The sequence below is a fragment of the Quercus suber genome, unplaced genomic scaffold (genome assembly GCF_002906115.3).
Source record: "Quercus suber isolate HL8 unplaced genomic scaffold, Cork oak 2.0 scaffold_632, whole genome shotgun sequence".
Lineage (NCBI taxonomy): Eukaryota > Viridiplantae > Streptophyta > Magnoliopsida > Fagales > Fagaceae > Quercus > Quercus suber.
In genome coordinates this window covers 40,493-53,883 of record NW_027070074.1, presented here as the reverse complement: position 1 = coordinate 53,883, position 13,391 = coordinate 40,493, and positions in this window count along the sequence as shown.

Sequence of the window (13,391 nt, the reverse complement as noted above, 5' to 3'; positions counted from 1 at the left end):
AGACGGAGGAAGTAGAAGATATAATTATATGAACTACAAAATGCAAACTTACATTAGCATGGTGTTCCAATAGAACCTTCACGGCTTCTGGTTGTCCATGACCAGCAGCCCAAATTAATGGAGTGCCAGCATCACTTTGTGAATCAACATCAACAACTTTGGAAAGTAAAATCTTCAGCAACTCAATTTCTCCTGTAAGAATTAACAAAGTATAACCACATTGAGATTTGAAATGAAAAAATCAGTGAAATTGAGAAATATTAAATTCTTTGCATCTAGCCATATCATGCAAACATGTAAATCCCACAAAAGAACATTTAAATATAAGGTCATAGAGATATGGAAGATCTTTTAAATATAGAGCTTTGGAATGGTTAGTTTTAGAAGGCTAGTTTCTGAGATTAAAATTCTGTTCAGGTTGATAAAGCACAGAAATGAACATAAGTTTTCAAATTAACATAAAATCTCCATGATTAGGACCACAGAAACAAATAACTCCACCATGCTAAAAAGAGATTAAAAGTGATGGAGAGGTGACTTTTTACTCATAAGGAGAGGTCATGCAAAGCATGAAAATTTAGCAATAAACGTTCCAAATATGCACGTACAGGCACAAGCACACACAAAAACCCAAAAAGGAAGACAATGAATGAAAATTAGAGAGCGCACCTATTCCAACAGAATGGTGCAGGGCTGTGGCCCCTAAGTCACTAGGTATAGCAGGATTGGCACCACCCTCGAGAAGGTATTTGGCAGTATCAGTATGTCCTTGCCGAGCAGCATGAATAAGAGGAGTCTCACCTGTAGATAAATTACAAAAATCAATGGATTAGCCAAAACATCATTATAATAACCATAACAAGTCTATCCAAGGAGAAGAATGTCATCTCAAGTTTACATTTGTAAACTATTAAATCAAAGACACATATTGGTCAACCATAGATATTATGACAAATTTGTTTACCAATGATAAAAATATATGACTCATGAATTAACTACCAAATCCAAGATTACAGTAGCATCTGAATAACATATAATTATAAGTGTAAATCACAAGGTTTGACAATAAGCTTTACATTAATTGTGAACCTACAAGTGCCCTCCTGATTTTCCTTCATCCTGATAACACAACCCTTCCATGATGTCTTACTATCAAAGTGTACTTCTATGATCAGAAGCATGACTTGTTACAACTTGAAGGAATGAAATATACAGTGCCAGATGATGAATTCTTATTGCAAGGAGCAAAAAGAACTTCTAATCCGTTATATGGTCTTTAACAAGTTACATGGTAATTCTACGCCCTTGTGATGCAATTTGGCAAATTGATTTTAATTGTTGATGAGTAATACCAAATTGCATTAAAATAAGAAAATATATATATATATATATATACACACACACACAAAAATTCCCGTACTAAATCAAAAGTACAATGAATCTATGAAATCCCACATATTTGATGGTATACCCTCATCCCAAGATACACAACAGAAATGAGACCCAACAAAATGAGATTTCAATCTCTCTATAGACAACCCTTGCCCCTCAAAATTCATCCAAAGATGCACAACAGAAACAAGACCCAACAAAATGAGAATTCAATCTCTCTACAGACAACTCTTGCCCCTCAAAAGTCCTCCTGTCATTTCCCAATCCCTCTAATTTTGCCACATCAAACATGACGGAACCATATTCAATACCCTATTCCTAAAAGAATTTTTCCCCTGTTGCCAACATTGAAGCACTCAACGTACCATATTCGACATCACCCATTTCACCCCAAAAGCTGCAAACACAAATGACCATAAATCCCTCGCTATTGGACAATACAATAGCAAATTATCAACTTATTCCCCATGTTGTTTACATATACAACATTGATCCACTATAAACTTGGGGGTTTAATAAGATATTCTTTGATGACGTAGGTTTAATAAGATTTTTTTTATAGGGAGTATTGTCCCTGATGAAGCAGTCCACAAAGAAAGCTACGCTCAAAGACACAACCCTATTGCCTTCCAATGAGGTCTGATACAACAGGTCCTCTTAATTTGTTCTCAATACAACACCTCAAAGAAATTGGTGAACATCTCCAATTTCCAATCTAGAGCACGCCTCACAAAGATTGGATAATATGAAAATTATAGAATGTGATCTTATTACATCAAGTATCTTATAAAGTTTTAAGTAAACATATTTTGGTCTTCTTCTTTTTTTTCATATGTAAATAATTTTGCGCAAAAAGGGGGCTAAACTCTAAACGATTTCATTAAAATATTTTGGTCGATTTTTTGAAGGACAAGAAGCTTACTTGGTAAGTTGAGTAGGAATGACATCCCCCATTGCTTTTTCAGACATCATAACTAAAATAATCCAAAGTTGCTCTGACTAGACATTGATTTTAGCCAAAAGTATTATAGCAAAATTATTTATTTAGCTAATTATCTGCTGCAATAAACTATACAAGTATACAACTAATCTATCACATTGTTACTACCATTTTATTTAGTAGTCCAACCACAAGGAAGGGCATCCATTCAAACAAGCAAAAGTACTATAACATTCACTGGACAAGAGACTGGGGATGAAAGAATCCATATTATAATAATAATAATAATAATAATAAAAACAACCAAGAGCTTAAAACTGACCAAACAATTTTCAGTTTTTGAAGTCATATTTGACAGCCATAGAAATCTATCCAACACTATCATCATTGATAGAGAGACAAAAAATAATTTGGAGAGCGTGCAATTCCAAAATTTTGAGGATGTTGAGAGGAATTTGCTGGATCTTAAGCTCTTCTTTCTTAAAAAATATGTTAGAATGGTTATAAGTTGTGAGATGTTTTTCTATTTGTTCGATTTGTTATTTGATAGATCATTGTAATTGCGTCTACATAATGTAAATTTCAGATTCCTGAATTTTTTTTTTTCCCCTCAAAGATAATTCAAAAGGGTGCCTATTTTCAAATCTAAAAGAATCAATCAACATGCTCCAAACCAATGTCGAAGAGGACATGAAGAAAATAACGAATACAGACAATGCATAAGATTAGGCGCATACCTTCTTCATCCTTCGAATCAACATCGAGCTTCAACTCCTCCAACAAGTACTTGCAAACCTCAGTCTGCCCCTCCCTTGCAGCAAAGTGAAGCGCCCCTCGTTTGTTTGCATCCTTAATATCCGCTACAGTTCTCGCCAAACCCTTTCCCTCATCGAGTTGCCCCGCCAAATCTATTGCAATAAAATTAAACCCAAATAAATATTATTTTTTTTATATATAATTAAAACCAAAATAAATATTCAAAATTCAAACACCCCCCACCCTAAACCAAAAAATAAAAATAAAAATAAAAATTTGCACATATACTTCTGATACACACACAAATACCCAAATTAAAAACCAAAATTAGCATACATTCAATGATATGCACACAAATAGCCAAGAGCCTTGTAGCTTAGTGGCATGGTCTGCTCTCCTAAGTGAAAAGAACCAGAGTTCAAATCCCCACTACCCCATTGTTGTAACTATCAAATTATCCAAAAAAAGATGCAAAAATATGAGCTTACTCTTTAAGAGATCAAGATTGCCAATACGAGCAGCATTGAGAAATTGTTGAACTTTCTGCCTCACTGCATATAGCAACAGGGATTCAGAGAGAATGAGAGATAAGAATTATTCGAAGTTTCCAAATAACTCAGTCCAATCCCTGTTTTACAAAATTTCCTTGGGATAAAGGTGGATCCCAGAGTGTCAAAAGCTAAACAACTTTAGGGGTCAAAACAGCTCTTATATTTTTAACACATTTTTGAGCTTTCAATATTGTATTTAAATAAAGTATTTATACGGTAGCTGTGGTATATGTCTAACTTTATTCACATGTTGTTAGATAATGTTGCTTTATTGAAACTTTTAAGTTATTAAACATTTTTGAATTTTTGCTTCAAAAAATAACTTTATTTATAGCTACTTGCACCAGCTACCTAGCATAAATACTAATTATATACACAAATAATGAAGTTATAACCCTTGTTTAGGAAACTATTATTCCAATCACACTACATTTGTTTTGAAGTAAAATGTTTTTCAACTATAAAGTATTTTACATGTAAAACATTTTTAGTAAAATATTTCTAGGTGTTTAGTGTGATATATAAAATTGTTTTAAGCAAAACACCAAAATCGATTGCATAGCCACTGGTGTTGAAGGTTTGATAACCAGACCTCCAGAATTGGTAGCCTAATCTGTGGCTTCGGCGATTGGATGTTGGCATTGGTTGTTGGAACTGCGGCTTTGGCCATTGGATTGCCATCGGCCACTGTCAGTATTGGTAGCTGAAATGGTAGCTTTGGCCACTTGCACCAGCTGCCCCACCCACCGGGCCGATGACCTAGTTGCTAGATGGGGGGAGGGAGAGCCATTGCGTGTTTTTGTAAAATGTTTTACCAAGTTTTAAAAGGTAAAACATTTTACAAGTTTGATCACATTTTATATGCAACTAAATATCTAAAAATGGAAAAAAAAATTTCAAAAAATATTTTACTTCAAAACAAATAGAGCGTTAAAAAAGTCAATCTTCTTGTCTATTGATATCTTATGAAACTTTGTGCTCTTTTTATCCCATAGGTTAACAAAACACTAGGAAGCAAAAATAAATAAAAATATATTGACTATTAAAATTTTTTTCTAAAACTAAGCGTCAAATATGTACAACAAAACCTAAAATTCTTTAGACAACTATTTATACCAAACAAGAGTTTTATTTTTTGGATTTGACAATAAATTTTTTTTTAGCCACATACATTAAATGTTATTGTTTAAGGATCAATATTAAAGAACTCTTATGATACCACCGTATAGTCTTGGTGTGGTGGTTACTCCATAAGTATAAGTGCTTGTAGGGTGTGAGAGGGCAAGGGTCGGGGTTCAAGTTTCTAGAAGGGAGTTTCATACACATATACACTTAGATTAAGTTAGAGTAGAAATTCTATCTTATTAAAAAAAAAAAAAAAACTCTTACTATTTTATAGCCAAGAGTTTGTAGTGGCATAGCCTCCACATCTTTATGAGGAGAACTAAGATTTAAATCCCTTTCCTTTATTATTGCAACTATCAAATTATCAAACAAATAGGATTTTGTATAATTGGTATAATATAATGTAATCTTATTAATTTTAATGAGACACAACTATATTTTTTAAATAGTTACCATTAGTCCACTTACAGTTCCACAAATGCAGGCAAGTTAGTATTATGTAATTAGGAGCTTAGAATTATATATTAATCTTATTAATTAAGAATGATTATTTCTAAGAGTATTGTATCTTAATTAACGCCTCTTAGTGTATCTAATGAAGACATTCACGTCTCAAATCCTTCACCAAAAACTATCAAATCATCAAAGCATCAACAAAAAAAGGCTTATTATTTATTAGTATCAACTATTAAACATACCTATATCTACTAAAGTTGCCATTAGAAGTTAGAACCCTTTATTTATTCATAATTTTCACATTTTTTACATCAATCCCACAGAAAAGGTTAAGCATTCCAGCTACAGTGACCTGTGCGTTAAAGTACGTTCCAGAATTACAACAGCAAGTGGAGGGACAGCTTCGAAAGAAGGAAGAGCTATTATCAAAACTTTCTAGTCAAGGAGATCTAAGTCATCAAAAGATGCAAAGTAAAAATGCAGCACGTAGATCTTCTTCTACTGTTTCTGCAAGTCAGCTTAATGAGAGAGAAGTTATCGTTCAGATAACCACATATAAGGTTCACATGTGTTCATTATCTGAAATATTGTTATACCTCTTTTCAAAAAAAAGAAAAAGAAATATTGTTATACCTAGAGGAGAATGGGCTTCTACTATTAAATGCTTCTTCCTTTGAGTCCTTTGGAGGGAGGGTGTTCCACAATTTACATTTCCAGGTATGTTTTGTATGAACTATATGTTTTTGCTTATTTATTTTACTCTATTACATTTGGATATGCTTTACTCATTGCTTATTTTTTCAAAGCATCGTAGGATAATCTAAGAAATAAAAGCTTAATAGTGAAGTAAAGAAATGGATAAGGCTTTATTCCCTAAAATAAAATAAAAATAAAAATAGTTGATTTGGTTTTTTTTTTTAATTTTTTTTTAATTTTTGTTTTTTTATTATATTTTTTATGCGCACATGATTTTTTTTTTTTGGTAAACTCACATATGATTACTAATTATCGAAAGATACATATAGATGACATAATGGTATATGTGTGTTCGGTGGTTGCACTTAATAATCTATTGAGTACTTACAATTCAACTTATTTAGTTGTTATTTAAACTATAATCTATACTAAAATGTCTTTATGTGTTTTGAATTATTCAGGTGGAGAGCACCTATATATTGGAATGTGAATTTTTGAGTGAGAATGTCATGTCCTTGATGGAGAAGAGGGAACAATTAGTAACATGAAAATCTTGGTTCAACATAACGTAACTACTGATTTCTTACAATGGATCTAGTGTGTTAATGCCCACATACTCTGATTGGGCCATTGCTGTACAGAAGCAAGCAACATTTACGAGAGATTCAATGTGCAAAACAAAGAGACATGGAGATGTACTGAATACTTATTTTGCCAAGTTAAAAGGCTGAAGTTACTGGACCTAACCTAGGTAACCAAGTGTTATGATATATATATTTTCTGTTAAAAAAAGAGTCTTTGAGCTTGAGATCAATCAAATGTTTTTTTTTTTTTTTTTTTTTTTCCATTATTGAATACGTATTCAGCATTGGCTTATTTTGTTTTTTGTTGAATGTCTATCAAAGTACATTTGTACTTTGAAAATGTGAAAAATATAAAATTTTAAAAAGTTGTATATAAAAACTAAAAGCAAAAATTAAAGGAAAAAAAAAAAAAAAAGCGAACAAACACTTATTCCACAAACAAAAATACACAAAGGGGCTTTAACCATTTATATGTGCATATGCTTCAGACAACAGAACCCTTGGGAGATTGGAGATGGGCACATGCCCATTCCACCTGCAAAAGAAGGCCTAATGGGTAACATTATGTGCAATACAGTTTGCATTTATTCTCACAACAGAGATGTTCCAAGTTCCAAAACACAAAAGAGCTTCTAAGGATTAACAAAATGTCTTCAATGATAGAGGCTATAGACTAGGCAAGATGATTTGATTGGGGGTTTTTTGTATTTCATTCTAGAATGATATTTTCTAGGCCAATTTGGTCTTCACTTTATAAGAAAGCACAAATATCTATAGAGAGAAATGAAGTGCTAGAGAGAATTCAGATTGAAGAAAAACTGAATTTACATTAATGAATTAATCTGTACAAGCCTCTGAACTAAATACCAGAAAACAGAGAGCATGAGAAAGCAACCAACAATCCTAAATACACGGAGGCAGTTATGGCACGTGAGTGAGTTAGTTACTCCACGTGTGAACTGAAGTTTCCTAATACAACATAAACTACATGTAGTTTTACATACAAAAACAATACATTACTCATATGCTACTGTCGTTTAAGGCCTGTATTTATTTCTTCATTTTGATCTTCTTCTGTTGTATTCCTTCTCTTCCTTTCTGATGTGAACTACGTTCTTGATACACTTTAAGAATTTTGGCTTGCCTTTAATGTTGAATATTTGCATGATTTTTTGATTTGGTTATGGAAAATTACGAATTTAAACTATTTTTCAAGCCACGATAACCTCTAGAGGTAACCAGAATTTTTAAATTTCAACTAATCATATTTTTTTAACAAGATAATTACATACTTATTCAAAAACTATGACTATTTAAAGGATTTTATTTCATGCCTTTTATAACATCCTTAGCTTAAAATTAATGGGATTTGGACATCTGATTCATTTAAATTTTTTATTTTAAAAATCAATAAAAATTAATTAATCATAATCACACGAATTAAACCATAATTCACAAAAATGCATTTTAACGGTTAAAAATTAATGTGACTTGATCTTTTGATCCAATGGTTTAATTTTCTCATTCTACACATTGTTTTGATAGTCATGAGCTATGATGTATTTTGGAATTAAGTTCTTATTTATCTAATGGTTCAATGTAAATTAATTCTTTCTGTTGTTAAGCATTCAACAACTACGTTAATTGCAGGATCTAGAACTATTAGCTTCCTAGTTTGCCTCCAAAAATTTGTTGTGAAAATGTTATGAAAATATTGTGAACATAGCATTTCTCTTCTAGTTTACTTTAATCTCTACTTACCATCAAAGTTAGAGTCATGTTAAGAAACCACTTCTCTAATTGACCAATCAGATAATATATATAAGAAAATGCCATAATATTCATATCCCATTAAACATCTAACACATCACATGTGCCCCATCATATTGGCCACCAATAAATTAATTTAGTCTTACATTCAAATGGCATTTTTACTTCTTGGACAAAATTATACTTTTACTCTCGAATTGTGAACCAATTCCTAATTGCAAGATGAAATGTCTACACTATGTGTATCAGAACACATCTTAAATCTTTCCTAGAGGCATCCCTATAAATCGTGAAACCTCCACTTGCAAAAGGCATGGTAAGGATAGGTGCTGAAACTAGTTGGCTCTTTTAGTTCTAGAAAACTCGGCCAAAATTGGGTTTTATCCCTTTCGGCCAAACTTTTTAGCAAAATACCCCATGTCTGAAACTATTTAAGGATATGCTTCTGTTTTTCAAGGAAAAACTCGATTTGGCAAAAATCGAGTTACTTGAAAAAACCTGCATGGAAATCGAGTTCCATGAACTCGAGTTCCTTAAATGTAACTCGAGTTCCATGTTGGTTTTATTTTTTTATTTATTTTTAATTTTTTAATTTTTAAATTTGATTGCCATAAGTTGATTTTCGCAAAATCGAGTTTTTCATTGAAACTCGATTTTTAGAAAATTGAGTTTAGAACATGAGTATATCCCTAAATAGTTTCAGATAGAGGGAATTTTGCTAGAAAGTTTGGCTGAAAGGGGGTATATCCCATTTTGGCCTAGAAAACTTTGTTCACACTAAGCAAACCACTCAAATTCTATTCCTCTTTGAGCTGAGTGGGTTAATAGTTTGGCTATATGAGAGAAATCCTCAACGAATCTCTAGTAATAGCCAACAAAACCCAGAAACTATGGACCTCTTCACATCATTTGGTCTATTGACTCTATTCCTTCCCACTACTGCTTTTATTTTCTTTTGGGTCAAATTGTTTTTCCATCCTTAGATATTACACGCTTGAAAAATGGAACACCCTAACTAGAACTCACATTTCAACAAATTTGCATGTAACTTCTTCAAGTGTTTCTCATATTCTTCAATTTTTGAGTAAAGCAATATATCATCTATAATGACCCCTGCAAATTTATCTAAGAAGATTTGAATACCTTCTTCATTAATAGGTGCATTTATTAGTCCAAATAGAATCACCAAAAGCTTTTAATGCTACTTCATCAAAAAGCTGTCTTCAACGCATCTGTTGCCATAACCTTCAACAGGTGGTAACTAGAGTGAAAGGTGATTGTTTGTTTAGACCCCTTAAACCAAATTATTTAACCTAATATATTAGCCAAGTAATTACTTAGGTTAATTATTTAGATCTAAGTTAAAAAATAATAAATAATATCATGCAAAGCAACAAAAAGTAAATAATACCATAATATGATAACCCAGGAAAACCGATGAAACGAAACGTTTCAAGGTAAAAACCTAAGGAGGATTTGACGTAGCAATTTTAAGGTAAAGTAAATCCACTATAAAAGAATTGAAGTTTTTACAACTAGATTTAACCCTAAATCTATTACTACCTCAAGTAGTAATTTACTTATATGACCACGTGCAAGCTTTGAATCTATGGACTCCTTCTCTTCTTGGAAATACTGCAACACAAGCACCCACGCTTGTGACTTTGAGATCCCACTCAAAGGTTTTAGATCACCTTCAGTTGTTGATCTTTGTAGCAGCAACTAGGTTCTACCATTGTTTGATTTTAGATCTTGCTCCGATAGACGCTTGTGTAGTTAGAAGATACAAAATCTCTCAGATCTCACAAAGAGTAATACATAAGTCTTCCAAAAAGTCTACAAAATGTAGCTAGAGTTTTCCTTTTATATGTGGATAAGTTAGATTGAAACCCTAAATGTTCTCGCGGGCTTGGGCTTGGTTTAAAAATTTTGTAGAATTTGATTTTTGCGATTCTTGATCAATTGGGCCTAATTTTTGATCAATCGAGCATGGCAGATTCTAACTCATCTTTTCTGCAGTTAGCTTGAACTTGAAGCTTGAAACTTACACCTTTGAGCATTGTCTAACACATAGACTAGACATGTTTTGTTCTCGCTTTGCCAACACATACAATATATTTCTAAACATTTAATCCTGAATTTTTAGAACCTAACAAAGGGTCAATATACGAGAAAGGTGAAGTGAAATGAAGATACTTAGTATGGTGAACTAAAGTTGGAGGATATTCCTATAGTGAGAGTTTCTTGCTGTGTGGTGGCATCAAAAACTATATACAACTGCAAAACCATAATGTTAGATAATTTCCAAATCTAACTCAAAAACTATATTCAACATGCAAAACTATAATGTTAGATAATTTCCAAATCTAACAAAAACTAAGGATAAAGTGTGGCTCCAAACTGATTTGGTGCTATATTTTTCAATCAATTATGTTACAAATATAAAATTATCCATGTGTATTATTTAACGAGTTGCATGACTCATTAAAAGTCATGTGAGTGTAGGTTTTAATAAGCTCTCTCTTGTCCTTAAATAAGAGATCTAAAGTTTGAATTTTGCCTACATAAAAAAAGAATTGATGTCTTCCTCTAATGATAAAAAATAATCTTTTCGATTGCCACACAAGTAGATTAGAGCAAGATAGCTCCAAATTGGTTTTCCAAAGTGTGTGTATATATATCTCCAAATATTATTGATGTTTATCTCTTCTGTTAGGTTCTAAGACTTTAGGAACTAATGTATGAGAACTTCAATTTGTATATGTTGGCAAATCATGATCAAAATATTTAGTCTAGGTTTAGATTTGCTCAAAGTTTGGTTTGATGTAAGTTTTGTATCGAGTAATTGCAGGAAATTACTATTCAATTTTTTGCAAGGCTCGATCGATGGAAAATTAGACTCGATTGATTGAAAATCATGGATCAGCAATTTTTTGCAAAATTCTCAAACCAACCCAAGCCCATATGACGTGTAGGATTAAGTGTTTCACTCTAAGTATAAAAGGAATAACCCTAGCTACATTTTAGAAGTCTTTGTTGAATTGTGTGTTGAATCTTTGTGAGATCTGAGAGATGTTTACCTTCAAACACACACATAAAGCTATTAAAATCAAGATTCACATCAAGAACTTGATGATTGCTTCAATTGTTGCATAAAGAACTTGTGGTTGCTGTAAATCAAGGAAAGAAGTAGTCCGTGGACTTGAAGTTGTCACGTGGTCATGGTAGTAAGTTTTCTACATGAGGTAGCAATAGGATATTAGTGGTCTAAGTCTTATTGTTTAAACTTCAATTCTTTCATAGTTGATTTGTTTTTACCTTGAGGATAGGTAGGTTAAATCCTCCCTAGGTTTTTTATCGGTTTGATTTTCTTGGGTCATTAGATCTGTGTGTTCTTTACTTTCCGCATTATATTTGTTTTACACATATTTGTTTAACCTAAATTTCATTAACAAACTTTGTTAATCAACTTGGCTTAATATTAAGTTAAACATATTGTGTTAAGGGGTCTAAAAACTTACATCTTCCACAATTAAACCTATAAAAATCCTTACAGATTAAATTAAGGCTCTAATAGTAATACCACAAGCTCAACTATATTTTATGATCAACTTGAACATCTTGAGTATGTTTAGATGAACTTATCTTCATTGATTTATTTTATTTTAAACAATGTACATAAACTAATAGCCAAAATAAATTAACGTTTAAGATAATAACAAGCATACTCTTGTTCTGCTTATTACACATAATCAAAAACTAAAGGATATCCCACTTTTGCATAACACCAATATGAAAAGTTCCCAGTAAGCTAGTTGTCTAATTAGTCCATGGATATTTTTGAGGCTCCACTGGGACAAGCTGTGGCTTCATTCGTACAAAATACAACTTTTTAAAGCCTCCTAATTAATAAAAAAAATAAAATTTGTAATATTATTTAAGTAATAATTAAATTACCGAATTGAAAAAATTAAAATACAGAATGGGCTAAATTTGACCAGGCTCATTGCTGGCCTAAAATTTTTTCTGAGTCATAAACTCTTTTAGGCACAGCCCTACGGGCTATTTCACTGGCCCAAGCTTGAAAACTATCATTTTACTACTTTTCCATCAATAAAAGAAAAAGAAAAAAAGACACAATACTTGAATGGAATAAATAAATGTCAAGAAAAGAGAGTACTGAATCTACTTATATTTTAACAATTTGTTACTTTTTTTTTTCTTAATTTCTTTTGTCTATATATTATATTCACATTCTTTCTCATATTGGTTTTTATTTTTATTTTTTTAAATGTGATCTATTATATTTACTTATACCATATTTTTGATTTTAATTTGTTATTAAGTTGTCTATTAATGAAATGAATAGTAAAAGTCTTATAAAAATTATAATTACTATATTAAAGAGAGAAATGGTAAGTAGGTTCAACTAAAATAGTCAAATGACTCAAATATCAAACAACTAAACAAGTTTATATTATATTTTTTTTGATGACCATCCTTTTTTTAAATATTTGATTTTTTGTTTTTAATCTTTCAACCTAGGGCAGGAGATATCATTGGACGCAGTATTCATTAATAGAATTAAACTTCATTTCATTCCTTCCTCGAGCTTATAGATGCTGCAATTTTAATAAGAAATTAACAAAAACATTTTTTTTTTTACATTTACTTATTGTTCCATTAAATTATTGTTTATTTTTACTTAAAAAAAAAAAATTTTTACTTTATTTTTTTGATGGAAAAGTATTGTATCTAACTAGAAGTAAATTAAATGATTCGTTTAATAAATATTGCTATCACCAAAGATCTTTATGAACCATGTGATCCACATAATAGAGTTGCATGCATAGTTTAATGATTTAATCATTAAACTAAAGCGAAAATCATGGTAGTTTTGATTGTTTTCCATTCTAGTATTGTATCTAAGCACCTTTATTTTTATTTTTATTATTTTTATGGAAAAGTATCGTATCTAATCTAACTAGAAGTAGAAGTAAAATGATTCCTTTAATATATATTGCTATTACCAAAGATCTTTATGTACCATATGTACCAATAAATAAATATGACCCACATAATAGAGCTGCTTGCGTTGTCCAATCATTAGACTAACTAAGC